The 26,168-nt window shown below is 38.4% G+C and overlaps 1 protein-coding gene across 13 annotated transcripts in view; it reads right to left on the bottom strand.

Annotated features, from left to right (window-relative positions):
* Window positions 1-26,168, bottom strand: part of TBL1XR1 (TBL1X/Y related 1) — a 167,385-nt gene that overhangs the window by 114,294 nt on the left and 26,923 nt on the right. For 4 of the 13 annotated variants that reach the window (XR_011529081.1, XM_070582383.1, XM_070582387.1 and 1 more), the window contains exon 2: window positions 7,928-8,018. The exons of the other annotated variants lie outside the window; for them this stretch is intronic. The gene's annotated coding sequence lies outside the window, so the exon portion shown is untranslated. The remainder of the gene's footprint in view (window positions 1-7,927; window positions 8,019-26,168) is intronic. 13 annotated transcript variants of the gene reach the window in all.

Genomic DNA, 26,168 nt, shown 5'->3' on the forward strand with positions numbered 1-26,168 from the left:
CCTTTGTAGATTGTAAGCTCCTTCAAGAAGAAAAAGGATCTAATGTTATTTATACCCCAATACCTAACACAATGCCTAATATACAGCAGGTGATGAAGAAATACACAAAATCACTGTTGTCTTTCATGATCTCGCATACTCTTCTTCATATAGCTCATGAGACTATTAGTATCTTCATTTGGCAATTTAGGGAAGAAATGAGACCCAGAGCAGTTCCAGGAACTCAAGTCTTAAGTACAAGAAAAATACACCATATTTGCAGTTCTATTTAACCTATGATGGACTCCAAGGTCAGAACAGACAATAAAGAGATCACTTTCTGAAACATTCCAGGTCAGTTTAAGGAGTTCAGGGGGTTTTTTTGTTTAAACATATACGGAAAGTCCTCATTTTGCACAGTAGTGTGGGACCACAGAAATGACCATATGAGATAAAACCAAGCAAAGTGACCTTAATCAGTGGGAATTGTTCTGTGACCTTTAAAATTATCAAAACACTAAAAACTCTGTCAGTTATAAATGGATGAGAAAATAAAAATATAGGAAAACCAATATTCATTTAGTACACTGTAATTTAAGAAATGAGAACCACTATGAACTAAAGTGCTTTCTTTCTTTGTAAATAAAGTAGGTTAAACAGCACTTGTCTTCTTTCATGGAATAACTTACAACAGAGTGAGCATCTCTTATATTTTATACATTTTGAGTAACTGTCATACTCCTTTCTAAATTGGAACCAGCCTCTAACATTTTATCTCTTGCACTCTCGACGTCATGAAATGTCTCTGAAAGAGTTCCATTAGTGTGAAGTTTCTTGCCAGTGTCACTTCTTCCAGGGCACCATCCTTTTCATCACAACCACGTTCCTCATTTGTCCCGAGTGTGCCCTCACAAGGTTCCTCTGACTGCATATCTAGAGTCTCTTGAACAGTGGCAACGTTCTGTTCTGCTATAACCCCATCTACCTTTGATTCAAATTTCACTTTCAGCATTATCACTTTTCATTTCCTTATTGTGCTTTCATGTTCACTGACATTAAAGTGTGATTTAACAAGTTATGGGATGCTCACAAGACAGCAGGCCTATTGAGGGAAACAAGTAATATAATGGGAGAAAAACTGTAATGGCCATAAAAATTAATTAGATTATATAATTTTTAAAAATGTTCATGCAGGAACCACCACATGCAAAATCAAAAGGCACAACTATTTAGAAAATAGTTACAACTCGTGTCTCCCAGATGAAAGATTAACTTCTTTTATATATAAAGAGATCCATAAGAAAACAAGAAAATGATCCTCCAATTCACGGACACAGGAGATAAACAGCTTACAGAAGATAAAAATTTTAAAGCTTGAAACATGAAAAGATTCTCTCCTCCTAAGAGAAATGCAAATTAAGATTTCACTGAGAACTTCTGATACAATCTGGATGAATCTCAGCTATAATACTGAGCAAAAGAAGCCATAAACAAGCATACAGACTGTATGACTTATATGAAGTAAAAAACAATGAACTGACGATGTAAGTCAGGATAACGGTTATCTTTCCAGAGGCGAGAGATGGAGAAATGACTGGGGTACTGGTTACATGGGTGTGTTCAATTTGTGAAATTAATCAAGCCACATTTTTATATATTATAACGAAAAGTATATCTTTAAAAAACATAAGATAGCATTTTTCATCTACTGGTTGGTAAAGATAAAAAGTGCTATAAGACTTTGTAGCATTATTCTCAAACACTGCCGGTAGGAGCATCCATGGAGACAATCTGGTAGTGAAATTTAAAAATGCATATGTCTTTTGACCCTAAAATTCCACTGTAGGGAATTTATCCTTCAAAATATACTCACCTGCTTGTAAAAATACTATAATTCCTTTTATAAGAAACAGTTCAGAGAGAATTTTTTGTATGTCTCTTTCTCAAAGACACAAGGAAACATGCAAAAAAGGGAAACTACCTTATTTGCCTAAGCATAGAGTCCCTCAAGGGAGAGTCAAGGAAAGATGAAGAAACAACAAGAAGCAGAACAGAACTGTGCTCACTTTTATACCCATTCTTTCTTATCGCTCACTGCCTCCTGCCTCAACAGGCACAAAATGCTGGTCCTTCCAACCTAAAAGCTGGAAAGAAAAAATCTAAATGGAAAAGATACTTTTGGACATTCTGAATACCCATTGTTAAATCTTAAACATATTAACAAAATCATTGATATCTTCAAACATAGACAAGATACTTGCTCTACTGGCATTTACATTCTAGTGGAAGAGAAAGATAAACAAAAATGTAAACAAATAGCTCTCTGAGGGTTAGTTCCAGCAGGCCTCAAACTGTCCTGAGTCCACTCTTGAAATAAAAGAAGCACCTGCATGGCACTGAAGCCTGGTGAAAGCACAAAACATACTTGACTAATAATGATGCTTGGAATCCATGGATCCAATGAGCTCTGGGCTGTTTGTACCAGCCGATCAGCACTGTTTATTGTTAACAGTGAGACTGATGGTTTGCACTTGGTTTTCATGAGATCCCAGAGGGCTCCATCATTTGGGCTGGCTGCAGAGCACAACTACGCCTATGTGGCCAGCTGGATATAAGAAGTTCCAGCTGGGACGCCCCTGTGGGCTACCTTGTTCCAAGGTGTTTCTTGCATACACTGTGATCCTGATCTGAGAAAGCATGTCCAGGATGACTCTACGGAGGGAGGATACTGGAATTCACACTCATCCTCTTCAGGTCCATTGCTGTGAAGCAACCTTTGGTTATACAGCTAATGCCACTTCAATGTAGCTTCTGTACTGTGTCCTTTTTCAGCAATAAACCACAGACTGATCAGCACTGTCATGTGGGGGTGCTAGGAGTCTTCTTTAGTAATCAAACCCTACTTCACTGCCACTATTACTGGAAAAAGTAAAAATAACAAAAACAAAAACCACTAACAGGGCCTGGCCTGGTGGTGCAGCGGTTAAGTTCGTGCACTCAGCTTCAGCCACCCAAGTTTCACCAGTTCAGGTCTTGGGTGCGAACCTACACAGCACTTATCAAGCCATGCTGTGGTAGCATCCCACATATAAAATAGAGGAAGATGGGCACGGATGTTAGCTGAGGGCCAATCTTCCTCAGCAAAAAGAGGAGGATTGGTCACAGATGTTAGCTCAGGCCTAATCTTCCAAAAAAATAACAAACAAAGCTAACAGAGTGTAATAACTGCTATGAAGAAAATAAAACAGAATGATCTGATAGTGAAAAGCCAGAGAGGCAATAGCATTAGAGAATATAGCCAGGAAAGGGGGAAGGGACAGACAAGCTGAGGTACAAATGAGAAGAATCCAAGGAAGTGCCAACTAGAGATAAGAGAATTCCAAGTACAGGGGCTCTGAGGCGAGAACGTTTAACTGGAACAAAAGATAAGTACGGCCAGAGAGTGGTAAGCAAGGGACAAATGGTAGAACACTAAATCACAGAGATGAGTGGAGCCAGGTCACAAAGGGCCTTAGAAATCTGGACTTCAACTAACCCAGCAGCTTTCTTACTGGCCTTGCTCCATGTGCTCACACAGCCCTTTGCCCTCATTCCAACCTTTATCATGCCTCCAGAGTAAACTTTCTAAAGGATAAATATGACCACATAATTTCACAGCTTAAAATAAATGAATCCAAAATCCTTGGGATGGCATTTTCTTTGCTTATTATCTCTCTCCTATCACATAGTTTCAAGATACATGCCCTAAGCCCTAATCACATACCACTCCAAAGTTCTGTTCACTTTTTAAACTAGATCTGTGCCCAGTAAACATATTCTGTACAGGATAATGATTAAGAACCAGACATATCTTCTCTGTGGAGTTGGAATAAAATATATACACCCCTCCACAAACACACATGTGCAGCAACACCGAATCTGACATCTGCTGCGTCTGGCGGCCAGCATCCAGTCCCCCTTCTGGAGTAGCACCCTAAGTGTGGTTTAGAAGAACCACATGACTTCTACTGCACAGGGTCTTGGTTGGATTTTCAGAGCGTCCTCTCCTCCTCTGGCCAAAGAGTAGACACATAACTCAAGCTAGGCAAATCAGACTCTCTTCTAGACATGTGAATCCCCAGAGAGAAAACTATAAAGGAAAATAACTGGACTGATTATTAACCACTCCCAAGTCAGCTCACTGATTCCTATGACCTAGCTCTCTTGTTCTTCACTTTTTCTTTGCTCCATTGAACTACCACATATCTTTCCTCTTTTTAGCTTCAGTTATCTAGAATCTACTTCTGTTGCTTACAACCAAACTGGCAGTCAAGAAACCAAGACTGTGACAGAGGTCAGCAGAAGTCACATTGTAGAAGAAATCATAAAGCAAAGAAGAGTAGACCCGATCTAGTGGAAGACAGAAGTGATTATGACAGCAGAATACTGGAGCTGGAGGCCTAGGACTGCTGCTACTGAAGGGAGACCCATGAGAACTCAGGCCTTAGGGACCGTTACACCCGACGAGATGTGCCAAGTATTCATGAAGTCAGAAAATGAAAACCATCAGTTATGGTCAAGACAGCACTGCAGTTCTGAAGCGCCTGGCTCTGCACCTCTAAAGTGATTCCTGTTTTTCTTACCTCCATTATGTATCTTTAAAGTAAAATCCCATTTAGCTGGAGGAAATTTGAGAGACCCTGTTCCTTGAGACTTTAAAAAAAAAAAAAAGGCACACCCGTAATTCCCCAACTCTAGCTTCCTTCTTTAGGCTACTATAGCTTTTATATACTAACATCCTTCTCACTCTGCAGGGTAGTTATATCTATATGTCTCTATATTAATGAAATGTTACCTACTTCCCTAAAGGCAAGAATGTTTGAATTTCAGTGCCTACTTAATACGACAGGTGTCATATAGTAAAAATAATGAAGATATTATTATTTATTAAATATCTACATCATTCCTAGCACTGCTAGGCGTTTTGCATTTATTTCTAATCCTCATAATCAAGCTAACAAGATAATATTCCCAGTTTCAGCTGCAAAAACAGACTCAAAGAGGGAAATTACCCAAGACCATTAAGCTAGAACCACCTCAGTCTACCTGAATCCAAACCCTCTACCTTCCCACTGTTCAACAGATCAAGACCTAAAGCAAGGGTTTTCAAACTGCAGGTCACAACAAATTGGCAGACTATGAAACAAAGTTAGTGGGTCATACCCTTTTGCTAATGAAATAGTACGAAGGGCAAATACTGTTTCATGAAATTCTAATTTCAGTGTTATACACACACACACACACAAGGCAGCAACGTAAATGCATGTTGCACTGTGGACCACAGACCAAAAAAGTCTGAAACCCACAGATGTACGCCTTGTCTTTATTACAGTTGTATGCACTGACACACCGTCTCAATTTTTCATCAAAGGCCTGATGTTTAAAAATATTTGGGCAGTAAAATCCTTCACGTAATATCCTAAAGACGTCACAAAAAAACAAGGCTTACAAGGTGTTAAGTGAAAATGTATTTGGGACATAAGTACCCTATTTCCCCCTCCAGCACAGTGTATGCTAAAACTACACCGCACATCCATATAAGACGGCAAAGAACAAAAAGGATCTAGCTCTTTCACTCTCTTCCCACAGGCTTTCAGTAAATCGTTTTCAACAATGTTTCCCTGCTTTGCTATGCTTCACTAGAGGTAACAACCCAATTTTATCAGTTTTCTAACCATTTTCATGAGTGAGTGAATAAACACTCTCCAATATATATTGTCTCTTAAAAAAAGATGACGTCACTCACATGTATAACCTTACACACAAAAAGAGGCACTCAGAAGCTAACAGCCAGCAACACCACCATGGCTACGCATGTTTTCTTCTACACGAGGCCATCTGCCCAAAGCACGGTGGTGAGCATTATGGCATAGACTGAAAAGGAAAATGTTCTTCGTTACTGGGGGAAAATGATTTAGTAATTCTCCTAAGGCACAAAAGAAGTCATGCACGTTAAGAGAGAGACGTGTTTGGGAACTTATCTACCTTTAAAATCAGTCACAAATTAGTCAATTACAGCTCAAGGCAGCAAACTGAACAAACGTCTCTCTCTCCTCCTTCCCAAGGTCCCACTGAAACGGCAGGAGAAAGGTTTAAATTAAGGTGAAATGATTGCGAAACAAGAAAAGACGTCATTGGATGACGATAAATTTTAAAGAATTCTGGGCAGATATAAAGTAGAAAAGACTGGATTAACAGAGGAAAAAAGAAGAAACCACATGAGACACCAAAGTCTTTTCAAGGACATGCTAAAGAAGTTCCAAGTTATAGTCAAACCATCACCAGCACAAGGAGGAGGCCACAGCTAAGGTGCTTCTTCGTCAGGGGGCTCCATTACCTGATTCTAGACAAGTGAGCCCCTCCTCCTCTGACTGTGAACGGAGTGGCCGGTGGTGGCAGCTTTTGCCTTTAGGATAAAGCCAGAGAGCTGATCTCTATAAAGCAGGCCTTTCTGCCCGGGTTAGGCTTCCTCTGAGTAGCCAGGGCGGAGAGAAAACCAGAGCAGTAAGTCAGACCTCTAATGCAGAGAGAGAAATAAAAGGGTGGGGGGGGAGAGAAAAGGAGAAAAAACAGTGGGAAGGGAGCAATGCCTCAGTATCACCCACGTGAAACCTACCAAAGCAACACTCCCCTCCGGAACCTAAAGACACTGCAGGCACCCAAGCGAGAAGGGCGCCACTGGGCCCACTCGTCCTCCACTCTCCCTAGAAGGAGGGCTGATCTGCTGGTCCACCCTAATCCCACTTCCCAGAACCCCTCACACCAACACTACCACTCAATACAGAGTGGTACCCTAGCAGAGAAAGAACTACACACTGCAGCAGACAGACTTCAACTGCCTATGCCAACCAAAACCACGCAACACTGGGGAAACCTAGCAACAGCAAGGAAGAACAGTAAGATGAACAGACAAAACCGTCAACAAAGAAAACAGAGATCAGGACGAAAATGGGCAGGACTAAACACCAAATTACTTATCTGTAATATAAGGGTGAAGTGATTCCTCTTCAAGGTAAAGCAAAAAAAAAAAAAAGAAAACCCCCATAAACACAAAGATGAAAACCTATGAGAAAAAATTACAATGTGAACTAAGATCTAAGCGGTCCATGGGGCTGGCCCTGTGGCCGAGTGGTTAAGTTCGCGCGCTCCGCTGCAAGCGGCCCAGTGTTTCGTTGGTTTGAATCCTGGGCGCAGACGTGGCACTGCTCATCAAACCACACTGAGGCAGCGTCCCATATGCCACAACTAGAAGGACCCACAACGAAGAATATACAACTATGTACTGGGGGTCTTTGGGGAGAAAAAGTAAAAAATAAAATCTTTAAAAAAAAAAAAAGATCTAAGCGGTCCAACATTCACTTACATAAAACATCCAAAAGTGGAGAATAGAGATGGAGGGAAATTAATAACACAAAAAGAAAGAGGAACATGCTAAACTTTCCAAGAGCTGAAGAAAGACTGAGTCATCAAATTGAAAAGACTCACAATGGAACAAAAATAAATGAAAAAAGACCCATAACCAGATTCATGCTAGTAAATTTTCAGAATGCCAAGAAAGCTTCCAGAGAGAAATGAGAATCACTCCAACATTCATCTTCTCACCAGAAATACTGGATGCTAGAAGACAACAGAGCAGTGTCCTCCAAGTTTTAAGAGGAAAACATTTAAAAACTAGATTCCTAAACCCCAAAGCTTCCCCAACACGTGTGCTACAAATAATTGCATTCCAGGTGTACAGCCAGGGGCCTCTGCTGCAAGCAGCTTCACCCACCACACAAACAGTATCGTTTCCTACATACATATCACGACATGAAAAAGCCTGAAAAGCACCACTCTCACAAGTCAGATTCGCCATCGAGAGCCAAAATAAACAGGTTTTCAAACGTTTGAGAATTTAAATTTTACTTACATGAAAAAACTGAAAAAGTACAGCAGCAAAACAAAAAAGGAATCCAATAAAACACAACCAAGACAGCAGAAACAGCAGCGCTGAGGATGACCTAGGAATAACAAATAATTAATAAAAGAGAAGACACTTCTCACTGACGGGAGATTCTCCTTTAATAGCATAAGTTTAATGACACAGTATTATATTTCTTCCTCATAAATATTACATCGTAAACAACAGTTATAACAATTAGTAATTCTTTTTAATTTCTGAAATCATCCTACTGAAAAAGAAAAGATACAGAATTAAGCAGTTGTAAACACTAATCTTTATTCTGTAAAAATAAGAGATTTTCAAAAATTAGAAAGAGGACGTATAAGGAAGAGTAAATGCACTAATTTCCTTAAAACTTTCATATGAGATGTGCCTCATGGTTAATATATGAAGAAGTAAGAGCCTTCAGTAGACTTTATCATGTAAAGCCACTACAGCAAGCAAACAAGGCCTGCCTCTGGAAGTGGCAGTGGGGCAAATAAAGGGAGAAAAGATACTCTCAGCTTTCTTCACACCATTCTGTGCTGCTCAGAGCTTTTTCTACCACATGAATGCATTACTTTTAAATTTAAAAACTGATTTCGATTTCTAAAAAGTTATAGTACATACAGAAATTAGATCACAGATATTCCAATATCTGTATATTAGAAAATAGCAGTTAAAAATAAGATATATATGTATTTACATGAAATAATATCCATAAACAGAACGCATATGATCCCAATTGCTACTAAACTATATGTAAATAAATCATATTAAATATTTTTCACATATTTTATATATATGCCTGGATTGTGCACAAAAACACACTTGAAAGGATACACAAACTCTAAATAACAGCTGTCTCTGGTGAATGGGATAAAGCCAAGCAAGAACGTCTACCTGTCACTTTGTAGTATATATCTGTTCTATTTAGTCGGTTCACTCATTTTTACAATATGTGTGCATGACATGTAAAAGATAAACTGTTGTTGGGAAAAAAGCTAGGGTCTCAAAGAGATACTTGCACACCCATGTTCATAGCAGCATTATTCACAATAGCCAAAAGATGGAAGCAACCCAAGTATCTATCAATGTATGGATAAACAAAACGTGGGCTATATGTGCAATGTACTATTATGCAGCCTTAAGAAAGAAGGAAATTCTGACACATGCTACAACATGGATGAACCTTGCAGACACTATGCTAAGTGAAAGACGTCAGTCACAAAAAGACAAATATCCTATAGCGCCACTTACAAAACTGAGGATTCTAGTGTACTCAAATTCACAGAAACACAACGTAGAAGGGTGGCTGCCGGGGACTGGAGGGAGGAGGAAATAGGGACTTGCTTAAACGCTACAAAGATGAAGGAGTTCGGAGACTGGTTGCATGACCATGCAAATGTACTTAACACAACCAAACTATTACGTGTATTTTAACACAATTTAAAAACAATTTCAAAAAGCAAGTAAAAAAACAAAAATTAAAATATAAATAAAACAAATTAAAAATTATAAACTGCGGCATCTGGAGAGAGATGCTCAATCTTCATTATTCATAGATTTCATATTTGTGAAATCTGCCTACTTGTTAAAATTTCTATGTAACCCCAAAATTAATACTTGTGGCACTTTCACGATCTTCAGACGCATACACAACAGCAAAAAGTGAGTTGCCTGTTATGCACACAGCCCAGCGAATAGGGCAGCACCCTGCCTCCTTCTTTCAGCTCCCGTTCTATAAATAAACGGCCTTTGTGTGGTCTGCTTAGTGCCACAATTTTGTATTTTTGTGCTTTTTCTTGGTGATTTTGCTATTGAAAACAGCGCCATGTATAGTGCTGAAAGGCTGTCTAGTGTTCCTAAGCACAAGAAGGCCACAGTGTATCTTATGGAGAAAAGGTGTGGTAGACGGGCTTCATTCATGTAGGAGCTATAATGTTGCTGGGCACGAGCACAATGTTAATGAATCAACAGTACAGATTAAATAAGGTGTCTTCAAAACAGAAACACACGAAACAAGGTTATTATTGATCAGCTGACAAAAATGCTGTGACCAGAGGCTCACAGGAACCTAACTCTGTATTTCCCCTAGGAGCAAAGATTCAATATTGACTAATTCAGCGTTCCCAGCAACTTTATAAACATAACTACTGCAAATAATGAGAATCCACTGTATTCATTTACAAGTTAAAAAAAGGGCCAATATTATAAGCAAAAAGTATTAATTTACATCAATCACTTCAATTTAACCTTAATGTGATTTTTAAAATTTTAACAGCTAATGAAGTTTTTCACAGTACATAATGTATGGGGGATGTTTACTTCTAAATGAAAAAATAAACACTAGCTAAACTTTTTTGAATATTTATGTGGCCGGCACTATCCTAAGTACTTTTTACATGTGAAGAGCACTTAACTCAGTGCCTGCACACAGCAAAAATTCAATAAAATACTGGGTAATATTATTTCTATTATTAAATTCTTACAATCTGTGAGGTGATGAGTAAACCTTCCAGTAACGGGGATCTGAGAATGTTATTCAATATGGTCGGGTCTGAATGCAGTAAGGACACAATTATGTAAGATGGGCCTTTGATAGTTCATTCAGGCTGTGACAATATTAAATTGCTCATATATAATGTGGTCATCTGTAATGAAGTACCTACTGAAAACACTGCTTTGGGGAGCATGAAAGCTATGAATACAAGAGCATGAGGTAGCTATAAAGGACAGTGAGGTAGGACTAGTGCTTCTAACAGTGACAGAGAGTTCAAAAAAGAAAGTGATATATTCACAGTCTAAATTCTTGACTCAAGGCACTGAGAAAGAACAAGGCAGTTACTAAGTATGACATAAAAGAATTTTTCTCCAATCCCTACAGTAGGCATCAGCAAACTTTTTTCTATAAAGGGCCAAACAGTAAATGTTTTTTAAGGCCATAACGTGTCTGTCACAACTACCCAATACTGTTGCTGTGAAGTGAGAGCAGCCATTAACTACGTGTAAACAAATTAATGCAGCTGTGCTCCAATAAATCCTTATATATGAAAATTTGAATATCATATAATTTTCACTTATCACGGCATATTATTATTCTTTTGATTTTTTTTCAGTTATTTAAAAACGTGAAAAACATTTTTAGTTTGTAGATCATACAAAAACAAATGCAGGCCACATTCAGCCTGGAGGGTGCAGCCTGCCAGTCCCTGCTCTAGAGCTGTCAAGACCAAAACGCACAGTCTGATTTTGTTGATGCTTAATTTTAACATCAAGTGGTACCAAGAAAGGCTAAAGAAACAGGAATACAGTGGGGCTATCAAACCTGTTTGTCTGCAAGAATCTTGGAAAAACTCTAAAATCATAATATTAGGACATCCCAGCACAATCATATATTTGTACCAGAGGTGCAGAAACACAACCTGTGGTCCAAATTTGATCCCCTCCGTTTTCATAAACAAAGTTTGACGGGAACATCGACAGGCATATTTATTGATGTATTGTCTATGGCTGCTTTAGCACTGAAAAGGCTGTGCTGGGTAATTTTTTCAGAGACTGTATAGCACAGAAAGTCTAAAATATTTAATATGTGGTTTCCTACAGCAAAAGTTTGCTGATCCCTAATCTACACAAATAAACAACTCTAGGTATGGCATACAGAGAGGCCTGACAGAGGGGACATAAGCCACCAAAACAAAATCACAGCCTCTCAACGTCCCAAGACCCAGGGCCTCCAGAGTGAAGGTGGGGTAAAGGACCCTTCAAACAGGCTCTAAGACACAGCACAAATACAGTGACTTTCCTCTTGGCTTTCCAGAACACATCAACAGCCACTTACCAGGATAACCAGGCACCTGGGAACAGGAAATACCCCAACCTTTTTGGGACTATAAAATCTTAACTCAAACTAATCCCTGAGGACCTAGATAGCACTACTGTATGGATCTATGTGTCAGAATCAGGGATTCTAGTAGTCAAATAGTACATGAAGTTTGGGCCCAAGTCCATTTTTCAGAGAGTGGCTCATCCTCTCATCTTGTGGTTATTTCCCCAGGTGTCGAATGTACAGCTGAAAAGGGTAGTCTCAGGTGATGGTCGACTGACCAAATCCCACACTGATGCCACAACAGGTGGAGTAGTGGGGTAGTATTGTATCAAGAATGGCCAGACAGAGATCCCTGGAGTTCTCCCCCAACACAAAATATTGCATTTCTGGGGGAATTATCAAAGAAATGAAAGATGCAAGGGTTGCAATCCCCAGCAGATATTCACTTAATAGAACTGTTTGGCTAATGCAGAATACACAAACGATCTTAGAGAATGACAGAATTTTAAACTTAATGAGTATAAGCATAGCTGGTAACCCAAATTGGATCTTTTTAGTGCAGTACATGGTGTGCAGCTATAGTTCTGGCAAATGGTTTCCCTACCTCTACAAAGAGAGGGCCAGAAGCAATTTGCTTTCATCTGGCTTGGACAGTAGGGCATAGTGACTATATTGCCTCAGGCTAGGTAACAGTTTCTAGCTTTCCTATGACCTTCATTATTTCACCACACCACTGGTCATCACACTGGTCCACTACACTGATAAAAATCAAGCCAAGAGGACCTCATGAGGAGGAAGTAGCAGTACTCTAGATGCCTTAATAAGACATATATGGCAAAAGACTGAAAATAAGTCCCAAGAAAATACAGGGTCCTGCCACCACTGTAAAATTCTAGGAGCCAGTAGAATGTGGCAAGTCAGGATATCCCCTCCATAATGAAAACCAAGTCCCTACATCTTGTTCCTCCTACAAGAAAGAAAGAAGCGCAATCATAAATACTGGTCCACCGAGTTAGGTAGATCTCCCAAAAGTTGGCATTTCGTTATACAGCATCAAACATTTTTAAAAACTACATTCACTACTATCCCTACCAAGTTCATCAGATAAAGCCTAAGCATCTGGAAGCTGTCAAGTTAACGTTGCCTGATAATTCTCCAAAATTCTAATTTTCACCTGAAATCTCAAATTTTATCACTGGCAACAATACTGCAAGTTCTCTTCCTTGAAGTAAAGGCTCACTTCGCTCATTTCAGAAAACGCTTGTCAAATGCTCACGTCAGAATAACCCTAGGGAATCAGAGCTTCCAGTGAAAACGGTATTCCATAAGAGGAGGCGCGTTCAGCTCGTAACTCCAATAACCGCACAGTGCTTCTCTCTTCAGCACGCTTCTCTGCTTCACCAACACTTCCTGCTTCAGCAGAAAGACTTGTAAAAATAGGCATACTCGGGATTAAGATTTTTTTTAATTAAAACTTTTACTGCTTCATCAAGGACACTCTTAAGCAAAATATTTTTGGTTTACAATAAGTGTGTGGAGATGAAGAGCACGGTCTGAAGCAGCGACACCGTTTTTCCCTAGGGCGCCAGCAGTCTCCCCACCATCGCTTTTGAGCCATAGCACAACGTCAGCACAGTGAAAAAGGCACTTAGTACTACTGAAATAGTTTTCACCCTGAAAAGGTCTGGCTTCAAATAGACAGCACTTTGAGAATTACTATTTTACTACAATCAAAAAGTATTTCTCATTTTTTTGTCGTAGGCTTTGGTTTGGCTACAGGTATCTTCTTCATTCTGGGATCCTGGCAAAAGAAACAGTTTTTATCTGGCAGCTGTTTTTTTTGCGGCAGAGGAAAATCAGCAAAAATCGATTCATGCAGTAGCTCCTAAAGCTTCTGCACAGACATGCTGTATATCACTTCTCATCTTCCATTGACCAAAGCAGGTCCCATGGCCAAGCCTGATGTCAGTCGGAAGAAGAAAGCACTCCTCCCCTAGGTAGGGACCCTGCAGAGGAGCCCAGTGAAAGGAAAAGCAGATACTGTTGAATAACACAATCTACCATAAGCAGCAACTCTGAGTCCCTCTCAGCTCCACGCCAAACAGTACTATATTTCACGGTGGACAAACAGCCACCTAGTAGCAAGCTGATAACACTCAGGATCTTTCCATCATGAAAGAACTTATCTCCATGAAATAGACACTGGCTTTTGTCAGCAACCTTATTCTGGCTACCTCGGAAACAAGTCCATTATTTATAACCTTCTTGTTTTGAAGGGAGAATAAGTTTTAGGTTCTAAATAACCAACTCACATACCAACTTAGAACACAAACCTTTCATAAATTATAGTTTTGAGGTGAGAGCTTGTTACAGTTGTTTGAAGTTTAAGTACAGAAGGAGGTTATACGCTAATGGGGAACAGTTAAGTGTCCACTGTTGTGGACATGCAACACATTTACCACTACTAAAAGTTTGAACATACTTTTCAATTTGTGGATATTTCTACATTTTACAATCTACCACCTAATATATTAATGTAATTTCTAATTTACTACTGTCATTACTAATGTAGAAATTAGAACTTAAAAGTTCCCAGCTTCCTTATAGCTGGCGACATCGCATATCATTCCATCTCTAACATATAAACCTCCAAAAGACTTTGATTTGGAAGTAAGCAAGCAATGAGTAGAACTTCCATTTTTGCTCATGCCCAAGGCAGCGACACATCTGACTTTCTTTTTCTTTTTCTGCTGGGAAAGATTCACCTTGAGCTAACATCTGTTGCCAATCTTCCTCTTTTTTTATTTTTTTCCTCCCCACGCCCTAGTACAAAGTTGTATATTCTAGTTCTAAGTCCTTCTAGTTCTTCTGTGTGAGCCACCGCCGCAGCATGGCTACTAACAGACAGTGGTGTGGTTCCACGCCCGGGAATCAAGCTTGGGCCACTGAAGCAGAGTGCACCAAACTTTAACCGCTAGCCCATCAAGGCTGGCTCTCATTTGGCTTTTGATGGCAGCAGCAGTAACATTAGCCATTTCCCAGTGGTTACAACATAGAGTTTCTACCTGAACAAGTCCCACAGCCAACAGCAGTAGCATCTATAATCAAGGTGAGTATCTAGCATTTAGTGCTCAGCATCAGTGGTTTTCTCAAACCTTGTTCTGCACTTACGGTTTTGGGAAATGTTCCCAGAAGCTTGGACTCAAGTCTGTATCTCTAGCACTCCTCAATGACTCAGGGAGCTATCTAATATTCTTTAGTAATTCCCTACTCTGCTTACAATAAATAGCCAGGGTGGGTTGTTGTTTATAATAAAGAACTGTAATGTGCAATACTTGTATTAATTCCATTTTACATATAAGAAAACTTAGGTTTAAGATGGCTAGGTAATCTGCTGATAATAGAGTTGAAAGTTTATTTCACTAATTTTATATTATACTAATTCTACAATTAATCATTTAAATAGTACAAAACAGCAACTGAAACAAATTTATCATCATTGTTCCAAAACAGGAGTTGGCAAACCAAAGCCCATGGTTCAAATTCAACCTGGCTTTGTACAGTCCACAAGCTAAGAATAGTTTATACATTTTTAAATGGTTGGGGGGGGGGGTAAAATCTATATAACTTCAAATTTCAGTATCTATCATAAATAAATTTTATTGCCCATTCATTTACATATAGTACATGTAGTGCTTTCCCACTACAACAAGCAGACTTGAGTAGTTGCCTAAAATATTTACTTATCTGACCCTTTACAGAAACAGTATGCCAACCTCTGCTCTAAAATTCCTCTAAAATAACAGGAAACGCCAATGTAAACAAATCTTAAGTAGGTATATATATACTTCTATCATCTTTGATTACCTACTTGCAGATCAAGAGACACGTAGCACAGATAATTCACCCCATAATTAAAGTTAAACCAGAAAGTCCCATTTTGCTTTCTCTCAGCTACCTGCTTCCATTGAAAGGGTAAACTTATAAAACCAGAAGTTAAGTGTCAAAAAAGCTACTTTCAGGACAATCAGGATGCTGGTAACCAAGAGCCAAATGTATCCAACTAGTCATCAATTTATCTTCTCTAGAACTGAAAAAAAAGCCAGTATAAGGGAGATTTCTTTAAAAAACAAACCAGAACTGCATTTTTAAGCGGGGGAGGGTGGGGTTAGAGAACAGAATTCAAGAATACAGAAGAAAAGCAAATAAATGTAATGTCAAGGGGGTTGACATTTTAGCAGGGGATAAAGAGTTCTCAATTCCTTAAAACTACGCAAAATGAGCCAAAAGAACAGTAAACTCATAGGTAAAGGAATGGAACATGCAGTTGCTAAGAAATACTCACAGCAGGGTGCCTTCTCTGCATGTGGAAATCCAGAGCCCCAAAGTCACTAGGTCACTAAAACTGAAAACTGACCAGCCCCTGATTCCTTCTTCCTCTTTCAGCAACTACAAACTGAGTTACCTAGCAAAAACATCACGTGTCACTTTAAAGTACTCAGACCCAGACACTTTTTCTCAGTCATGTCTTTTAATGTTTTAGAAATTTTTTTTCCCATTTGTTGGTCATATTTCCAGCTCTATCTGACTATCTCCAACCCCCAAAATGACTTTCCTGGATGGAAAAATATAAGCCATACATAAGCCTTTGTTCAAGTGCTATGTAGAAGGCAACTAGCAGAAAGTAACTAAGGATTCTTTGACATAAAAATGGAGTAAAGAAAGCTATTCATAAACAAGGAGAAAAAGTCACAAAGTTTTATATTTTACCTTCATTTAAAAATTAGGACACAAATTAGAACGACTTGTGAGACTCTATGAGCTCTGACTTCACCACATAATCCAAGTCCACCGCTGATGAAAGAGTTGGAAGGTGAGTTGGTTGTTCAGAACTTAAAACTCATTCTCTCCTGAAAATAAGGGTCTACATGTGTACTTGTTTCGAAGGTAGCTCAGAAGTGCTAATAATAGTAAACAAACATAGGATCACGAACTCAGATGTGGCGCAGATTAAAGATGGTGTTGAACTCCCTTATTTTACAGACAACACAGCTCTAGTGAAGGGAAAGTTGGGTCACTTGCTCACTGTCACTGTGGTATTTAAAAATCAAAGCTGGGAAGAAAGCCAGATCTATGACTCTTAAAGCCACATATTTTCAGATTACACCATCTCTATTTATGAAGTATTTTTTAAGTATGTATGTCCCAATATAGCTTAACTTTATCCGTGTGTATCAGAAGCAGTATTAACAAACAGTTGCATTATATTCTGTTAGTTGGTGATGGTTTACATACTAAAGTAGTAAATAAGTGAGTGTGAAACCAGCTGTACTCCAGAACACCTGCAGTATATTCCCTAAACTATGGTGAAACCTCAGAACAATTTTTCACCACCCAAGAGTAAAAGGAGTTTTCCCATTAGATACACAGTATTCTCTCGTCCTAAATACTGCTAAATTTGTTCCAAGTTGATTCAAATGGATAACAGTGTGAGGGAATTTCAGGAATAAATTAAACACAATTATAGCAAATTAAAAGTTTAGATTACTCAATTCAACTGGCCTGGCTATGTTGCAAAATTTCTTCCAAAGATGCTCCCAGCTGTCACTCTTCTTTCTCAGTCTACAAAACTGTGAAGTTGCTATGCTCACTCTGGATTACGCAACTCACTTTTTACTCCCAGACCACTATCCCTCCTATCTCTGGTTTCTACAAAGCCAAATGATTGACTAATTTGAGCCCCACTCTACTCTAAGCTTTTGCAGAAACCTGCTGTATCCAGGTTTATTTCCCTCACCTACTCAGGCAATGTTGGCCCCAGGTTACACATGTTTCTAAGTATTTTTATTTTTTACGTAGACTTCTCTAGCCATTATTCATAGTGCCTCCTCAGAGTTTGAGATCCCACCGACTTCGTCTTGATTGGCCCTAACTGAACCATTATTGCTCCATCGCACTCTGCTCTTGTGCTGTTTCCACACAGCTTTCCTAAGGCTGTATAACTCTTGCTCGTCACAGTTCCTGCCCTCGTGCTCCTATTCAGCTAGTGCTACCCTGCAGAATCACAGTGCTTGAAGAGTGGGTTGCAACCAAGACACGTATCAGTATTACCTTTCATGGACCCAAAGAAAAACAAATTGACCTGCCTGGTCCCCATTCTGGATTAAGGGCAAAGTCAAGACAATACAATATGGAGCAATTCTTCACCAACCAAGAATTCCTCTGACCTAGAATTATATCAAATATTGTTTCAAAAATAATTTAGAGGAGTATAAAAGAACAACACTGAATAAATCAAATTTTAAAACTAATGCATAATACAAATAAGAACAGAAAAGTAAATGGAAGCAGGAATGAAGCTTGTGCACAAAAACACTTGTTAAAATCTCTCCCACAGAAGATACACAAATGGCCAAGAAGCACGTGAAGAGATGCACAACATCATTAGGCATTAGGCAACTGCAAATCAAAGCCACAGTGAGGTACCACCTCACATTCATTAGGATGGTTACTATCAAATAAACAAAATAAATCTGTACATCAAATTATACAATCAACAGAGTGAAAAGGCAACAGAGGGAATATACACACAGGGAGAAAGTAGCTGCAAATCATTTATCTCATAAGAGATTAATATCCATAATATCTAAAGAACTTCTGCAACTCAACAACAAAAAAGTATACAAAAAATACTAAAAATTAGTAAATCAACAAGTAAAAAAAAGATGAGACAAACAGCAAGGTGGTGTACTTAAATTCAACCACATTAAAAATTACAATAAACGCAAATGATCTAAATACAATTCAAAGGGAAACTCTCAGCCCAGATTTAAAAACACAGACCCAACCATATGCTGTTTAAATGAAACCCACTTTAACTATAAAAATATAGACAGATTAAAAGTAAAAGAAATGGAAAACATACACCATGCAAAAATTAGGCATAAGAAAGCTGTAGTAGTTACATGAATAGCAAACAAGGTACTTTTATGACAAAGTCTAAGAGGAACATTTCATAATGATAACATGATTAACCCATCAAAAAGACATAAAAATCTTAAATGTGTGCACCTAACAACATAACTTGGAAATAGACGATGTGAAAGCTGACACAACTTAAAGGAGAAACAGGTAAATCAGTTAGAAACTAACACTCTTATCTCTGCAAATGATGAAAAATCATAAGAATACAGAAGATCTGAACACTTGACCAACTTGACTCAAATTGACATTTATAGGAAACAGCACCCAACAAAACAGAATACAGTAAGTGCAAATAGAACATCACCAAAACAGACCACATGCAGAGCTATAAAATAGATATAAATCTAAAAGATTTAAATCACACAGAGTATTTTCTCTGACCACAAAGGTAAGACACATACAAAGTTCTCAAATATTTGGAAATCAGACGAAGGAAGTTCTTAACCAACAGGTCAAAAGAGAAATCACAAGGAAAATTACAAATCATTCTGAATTAAATGAAAATAAAAGGAGCTAATGAAAAATTGTGAGAAGCAGCTAAAAGAGCAGTTAAAGGGGAACTTATAGTACTAAATACTCTATATTACAAAAGAGCTGAGGTTTGATACCACAGATCTAAGCTTAAGAAGTTAAAAAAGAGCAAATGAAACTCAGTAAATGGAAGAAAATAAAGTGGAAGTCAATGCCATGGAACACGGACATACAACAGAGAAAAAGCAGTGAAATAAAACAAAGTCTGCATCTTTGAATAAATCAATGAAATTGATATACTTCTCTCTAAATTGACGAAGAAAAAGACACATATTGCTATTTATGAGGAATGAAAAAGGTAATATAATCACAGATTCCACACTCATTAAAAGAATAAGGATATTAAGCTAATAAATTCCGCAATTATAAGAAAATTATTTTGAAGGACATAAATTATCAAAATGACTCAAGAAGAGAGAGAAAATCTACACTGACCTCTATCTATAAAAGAAATTTGATATGTTATTAAAAACTTTCCCTCAAAGAAAACTCCAGGCCCAGACGACTATTCTGGTGAACTGAATCAAACATTTAAGCAAAAAAATACCAAATCTATACAAACTCTTTGAAAAAACAGAGAAGGAAATCATTTCCCAACTCATTTTCTGAAATGAGCATCTCTCCTATACCAAAACTAGACAAAGTAAAAAAAACAAAAACTATACATCAATGTTCCTCATGAACATAGACAGAAAAATCCTGAATAAAATATAAGGAAATCAAATCAACAATACATAAACAGGATAGTATATCATGACTCTGGAATGTAAGCAACCATGATTTAACATAACATTCGAAAATGTTAAATGAGTCAATATAATCCATCATATTAACAAAATAAAGGAGAAAACACACATATGATCATCTCAGTAGATGCAGCAAAAACCTCTGACAAAATTTAACAATCATTCACAATAGAAATTCTCAGCAAACTAGGAAGAGAAGAAAACATCTTCAACCCAATAAAGCATATCTTTTATATTATACTTGATGGTGAAACACAGAATGCTTTGCCCACTAAAATTGAGAACAAAGCAAGAATGTCCTCTATCACCAACACCTAGGCGACACGGTACTGGAAGCCCTAACCAACTGAAACACCGCGAGAAACAAAAGCCATATACAGACTGGAAAGGAAAATAAACCATCTTTATTCACAGACAAGATCATGTCCATAGATGATCATAAGAAATCTACTCCCCAAAAAACCTGATTTTCGACAAAAGTGCTAAGGTCATTCATGAGGAAAGGACAGCCCTTTTCAAAAAATGGTACTGAAACAACTGGTTATTCACATGGAGAGAACAAACAAACAAGTCATACCATACACAAAAATTAAATCAAAGTGATTTCATATTTGATCACACACCTAAATGTACAAGATAAAACTCTACAACTTTTAAAAGACGTCATAGGATAAATTTTCTTAGGACACGAAAAGCACAAATCACAAAAGAAAAAAATTTATAATCCACACTTGATCAAATTTTTAAAACTTGTACTCTACAAAAAAAAAGAGCATGAAAGGAATAAAAAAGCAAGCCACGTACTAGAAAAAATATTTCACATAATTCTGACAAAAGAATTGTATCCAGAATAGATAAGGAAAGCTACAACAATTATATGAAGACATACAATCCAAATAAATAATCAGCAAAATATTTAAACAGTTCACAAAAGATACATGAATGTCATCAATGAAAAGCAAATTAAAGCACAAGAAGATACTACTACGCATCCACTAGAATGGCTAGGATCTAAAAATTCCAAGGTGGAGAAACTGTTAGTGGGAATGCAAACTAGTACGACTACTTCAGAAAACAGTTTAATAGGTTCTTACAGAATTAAACATACACTTACCACTTGACCTAGCAACCCCACTCCTAGGTAAAAAGAAGTAAAAACAGGGGGCTGGCCCCGCGGCCAACTGGTTAAGTTCGCACGCTCCACTTCGCTGCCCAGGGTTGCACAGGTGTGGATCCTGGACACCGCTCATCAGGTCATGCTGGGGCGGCGTCCCACATGCCACAACCAGAAAGACCACAACTACAATATACAACTATGTACCAGGGGGCTTTGGGGAGAAGAAGAAGAAAAATAAATAAAAATAAATAAAAAATAAAAGATTGGCAACAAATGTTAGCTCAAATGCCAATGTTTTTAAAAAAAAAAAACAGGAAGTGAAAACATTATGATACAAAGATCTTTACATACATATTCACGGTAGCTTTATTTCTAATAGCTGAAAACTGGAAACAATCCAAATGTTCATTAATAGATGAATGGATAAAAAATTGTAGTACATCTATACAATGGGATAGTCCTAATAAAAAGGAATGAATTACTGATACAGCCAAGAGCATGGTAAACCTTTAAAAAGAAAAAGAGAAAAGCCAGACACACATACACAAAAGTGTATGTATTGTTCTATTTCTACAAATTTAGTAGCCTGAAATAACCTAAATTTATTATCCCAAATTCTATAGGTTAGTAGTCTGACACAGCTCTCACTGGGCTAAAACGAAGGTGTAAGAGCAGGGCCATATTCCTCCTTGGAGGCTTATAAGGGACATCCATTTCTTCAACTTTTCCAGCTTAGAGAGGCGGCCACGTTCCTTGGCTCATGGCCCCCCTCCCCCATCTTCAAAGCCTGCTTTGCTAAACTGTCTCTCTCGGACCATTCTTCAGTGATCATCTCTCAGACTACAGTTTTTAAGGACTCAAGTGATTAGATTAGATGCACTTACATAAAATTCAGAATCTCCCATCTCAAGGCCCTTAACTTAGCCACACTCGAAAAATTCCTGTGCCGTGTAAAGTAGAATATTCACAGGTTCTGAGGATTAGAGTACGGACATCTTTGAGGGGCCTTTATTCTGCCTACCATAAAATGGAATGGAATTCCATTTATATGACTTTTTTTTTTTTTTGAGGAAGATTAGCCCTGAGCTAACATCTGCTGCCAGTCCTCCTCTTGTTGCTGGGGAAGCCTGACCCTGAGCTAACATCCATGCCCATCTTCCTCTACTTTATATGTGGGATGCCTGCCACAGCATGGCTTGCCAAGTGGTGCCATGTCCGCACCCGGGATCCGAACTGACGAACCCTGGGCCACCAAAATGGAACGTGTGCACTTAACCGCTGTACCACCAGGCCAGCCCCTATATGACATTTTTAAAAAAGCAAAACTAATCTAAGTGGTTACAAGAAGGGAAAGGGGCTGGGGGTGGGCAAAATGGGCACATATGTATGGTGACTGAGAAGTAATAATGTACAACTGAAATTTCACTTTATAAACTATTGTGACCTCAACAAAATAAAAAGAACACCCATATGCCTACCACCTAAATCCAACAACTGTCAACATTTTTCCGTATTTGAAAATTTACCAAAAATATATGTTAAATTATTAAAAAAAAAAACAGCAAACCTAATCTGTAGTGTTAGAAAGCAGCTCAGTAGCGGTCCAGGACGGGGTGAAGAGTGGCACTGACTACAGCTGGGAAAAAGGGAACTTCTCCTGTAAGGAACACGAGCCTTGGCTTGAACCGTGGGAGTTACGCAGGTGTGTATACATATCTATGTCAAAACTCAGTGAATTAGACACTTCAAATGAGTACATTACATGTAAACTTCAAAACATTTTAAAAGTTAAAAATGATATCTTTAGTAGGCATTTTGCTTTATTTTATTTAAGTTTCATCCCAAAGGTTTTAACAGGTTGGCTCATCATCTCAATTCTGCAACCTATCTTTCTCATATATCTTATGTTCCCACTTAGGCAGTTTGCAGCAAAACAATCTACGTGACTAGGGAGGACACAGTATTTACCACTGCAGAACTAAACACTTTTTAAACATTACATATTTCTAAAGAAAAACCTGCTGCAAAATCCAGCTCAAATACGGAAATTTAGAAGAAGGCCACAACGCCGGCAGTGGTGCCTTCCTAAATTCCATACTACGTGCTCAAGACTGGAAATCCTGCCTGTCGCTACGGTGCTGCTTCCAGGAGACAGCGAGAAGCAGTAACTGAGAGGGGCAAGGAGGCCGAGTGCCCCGGGCACTGCCGCCCCGAGGATCCCCTGAGGCGCTCTGAAGCCTCTGGTCGCACACCACCAGCTGAAAGAACACTGGACAACCACGAACAAGCTTAAGGTCACAGGAACTCAGGAAACTAACCCAACCTGCCTACAGTAATTCTAAGGAAACTTCATTCTTCTACACACAACTCACCACCATCAACAAGAGGAACATCCATTCTACCGGCCACATTTAAACTACTGAGGCCACTAACTCTCCCTACCTCCAAAACTAAAGCTGTAAGAATACAACATAGGCTCTAAAATGATCAGCATTCCAAAAGCCTCACTGCAGAGATATCCTGTTACAATTCTAGATCTCCTGTTCCAAAATGTAAAAAGAACAGGAAGAATTCTTTTTTAATTCCCCTAGTGACAAGGATGTTTTATACTTACGTGGCACTTGGTTGGATTTTCTCAAAGGGAAAATAGGGGAAACCAGTTTCTATCATGGGTTTAAAATGCTGGGCCTGATTCCTGCTGCTGAGGAAAGCAAATAGCTCACTTCCAAAACTGAATGAACAAGCTTCTTGAAATTATATCAATTCTCTAATGCCAAAAAGATTCCCTCAGAAATGGTAAGTAAATTACCACTTAGAGCACGATTTAGAGCACCACTTTATGAAAATAAGGACCCTCTGTTTTAAAATAGAACACATTCAATGCTGTTATGAAGACTGCATGATTTATTAAAAAGAAAAACTACATAAAAGTCAATATATATAATTTATACACATATAAATGACAAGTCTGATCAAAATAACTACTTGAAAACATGAAGACATAAAATTCTCATCACATTTTTAGCAGCATGAATTCTTATATCTATTCTCTCTTCTTTCTTAAAATAAGCATTTAGAACACCCCTTCCAAGCACTAAAGAAACACCAGTCCTTAGCATTTTAGTGGGAAATGGAGAAAAAAAAAGTTACCCAAGTAAATGTACAATTATAAGCAGTGGCAAATGTTAAGGAAAAGTACCAGCTCCCATAACTCCAAGAAAGTCCATGACTGCAGCCACCTGGGGGATAGACTGATGATGACCATTCACGTTTTTGTTTTTGTTTTTTATTTGGTGAGGCAGATTTGCCCTGAGCTAATGTCTGTTGCCAATCTTCCTCTTTTTGCTTGAGGAAGACTGCCTCTGAGCTAACATCTGTGCCAATCTTCCTCTACTTTTGTTTGTGGGATGCTGCCACAGCATGGCTTGATGAGCACTGTGTGGGTCCGTGCCCAGGATCTGAATCCATGAACCCCAGGCTGCTGAAGCACAGCACAAATCTAACCAGTATGCCAACAGGCCAGCCCCCATCCATGTTTTTAAGACAAGCTATGCTGGCCCCAAACTCAGCTGGCTATGCTGATGAGTTTCAAAAACACTAGTTGCATATCTTCATAAGGACTCAAAGTTTTATTTGTTTCAGTAAAAATTAGCATATTTATCTGTTTAAAATTTTAAAAAGTTTTATCAATGGGTCAAAGTCATTGATATCACCACATGGGTTCATGTATCTAACCTCAAAGTTCAGATCTAATTTAATGTAATAATATTAAGTGGTGGTTAAGAGCACGGTTAGAGAGGCCGGCCCTGTGGTTGAGTAGTTAAGTTCACGCACTCCGCTTTGGTGGCCCAGGGTTTTGCTGTTCGCATCCTGAGCGCGGACATGGCACTGCTCATCAGGCCATGCTGAGGCGGCATCCCACATACCACAACCAGAAGGACTGAAACTAGAATATATAACCACGTACTGGGGGGCTTTGGGGAGAAGAAAAACAAAAAGGTTGGCAACAGATGTTAGCTCAGGTGCCAATATTTAAAAAAAAAAAGAAAAAGAGCACGGGTAGAGAGCCAGATTTGCATGTAATCCTGAGTACATTCTTAATCTGAGAAAGAAGGAACAAAGAGGGAGGAACGGAAGACAAGTAAAAGTATTTCTTTTCTAAGAGCTTAGACAAATAACACATAAATTAAACAGCTGCTGGAAGCCGCTTTCTGATTTGCGGAAATCAGATAAACAGAAGTACCTGGTTTGCAGAGAGAAAGAATAAGCAAAGAATGTCCAGAAAAGTCTCCACTGAGTCCCCCAGTTCCCGCTCTGTTCCCAGTTCCCAGTTCCAGGATATATCCCGGCACCAAGTGTCCTAAGAGACTTTCCAATAAATTCTCCTTCTTCAACAAGCTCTCAAATATTGGGTTTAATTTAAAACTCAAGAGTCCTAAATCATAAAACAAGTATAACATCTGCAACATTCTACAAGCTTGAAAAAAACAAATTATAAATGTATAACTAAGTACTAAACAATCCAAGCCCGTTAAAAACAATCTTATATACACAAATATACACAAAAACACCTAGAGGGTTCTGGGTTTTTTAAAAATTTGGTAAATGTTTAACGCCATAGTTTGCCATTTCTGTTATATTCTAAGCTATCCTTTGCTGGTTTTTTCAGTTTTGCCTATCTACTATCTCAGATAACCCGAGCCAATTCTTGCCTTTCTCACTTTTCATGTGGTTATTTTAGCTAGTCCATGTGCCCTTTATGTTTTCTTTAACCCAAAATCCTGACTGAAGAAAGCAGATAGGCAAACAGATTATTTCCTGCATCTACCTCACATTTCTATGCGCCTTACGAACCTTAATTCCATTTTCAATTAATAAAATGCAAGTCAAAGACTCTGAACTCAGCAGTAAGCATGTACAACTCCACATAAAAGATAATGACTATAAAATGACCATCAGCACCAGATGATTCCCCCAAGCAGCATGGCCAAGGCTGTGAAGATTCAGGAGGCGGGAAATGGT

Source organism: Equus przewalskii, chromosome 18 (assembly GCF_037783145.1).
Source record: "Equus przewalskii isolate Varuska chromosome 18, EquPr2, whole genome shotgun sequence".
In the NCBI taxonomy this organism is placed as follows: domain Eukaryota; kingdom Metazoa; phylum Chordata; class Mammalia; order Perissodactyla; family Equidae; genus Equus; species Equus przewalskii.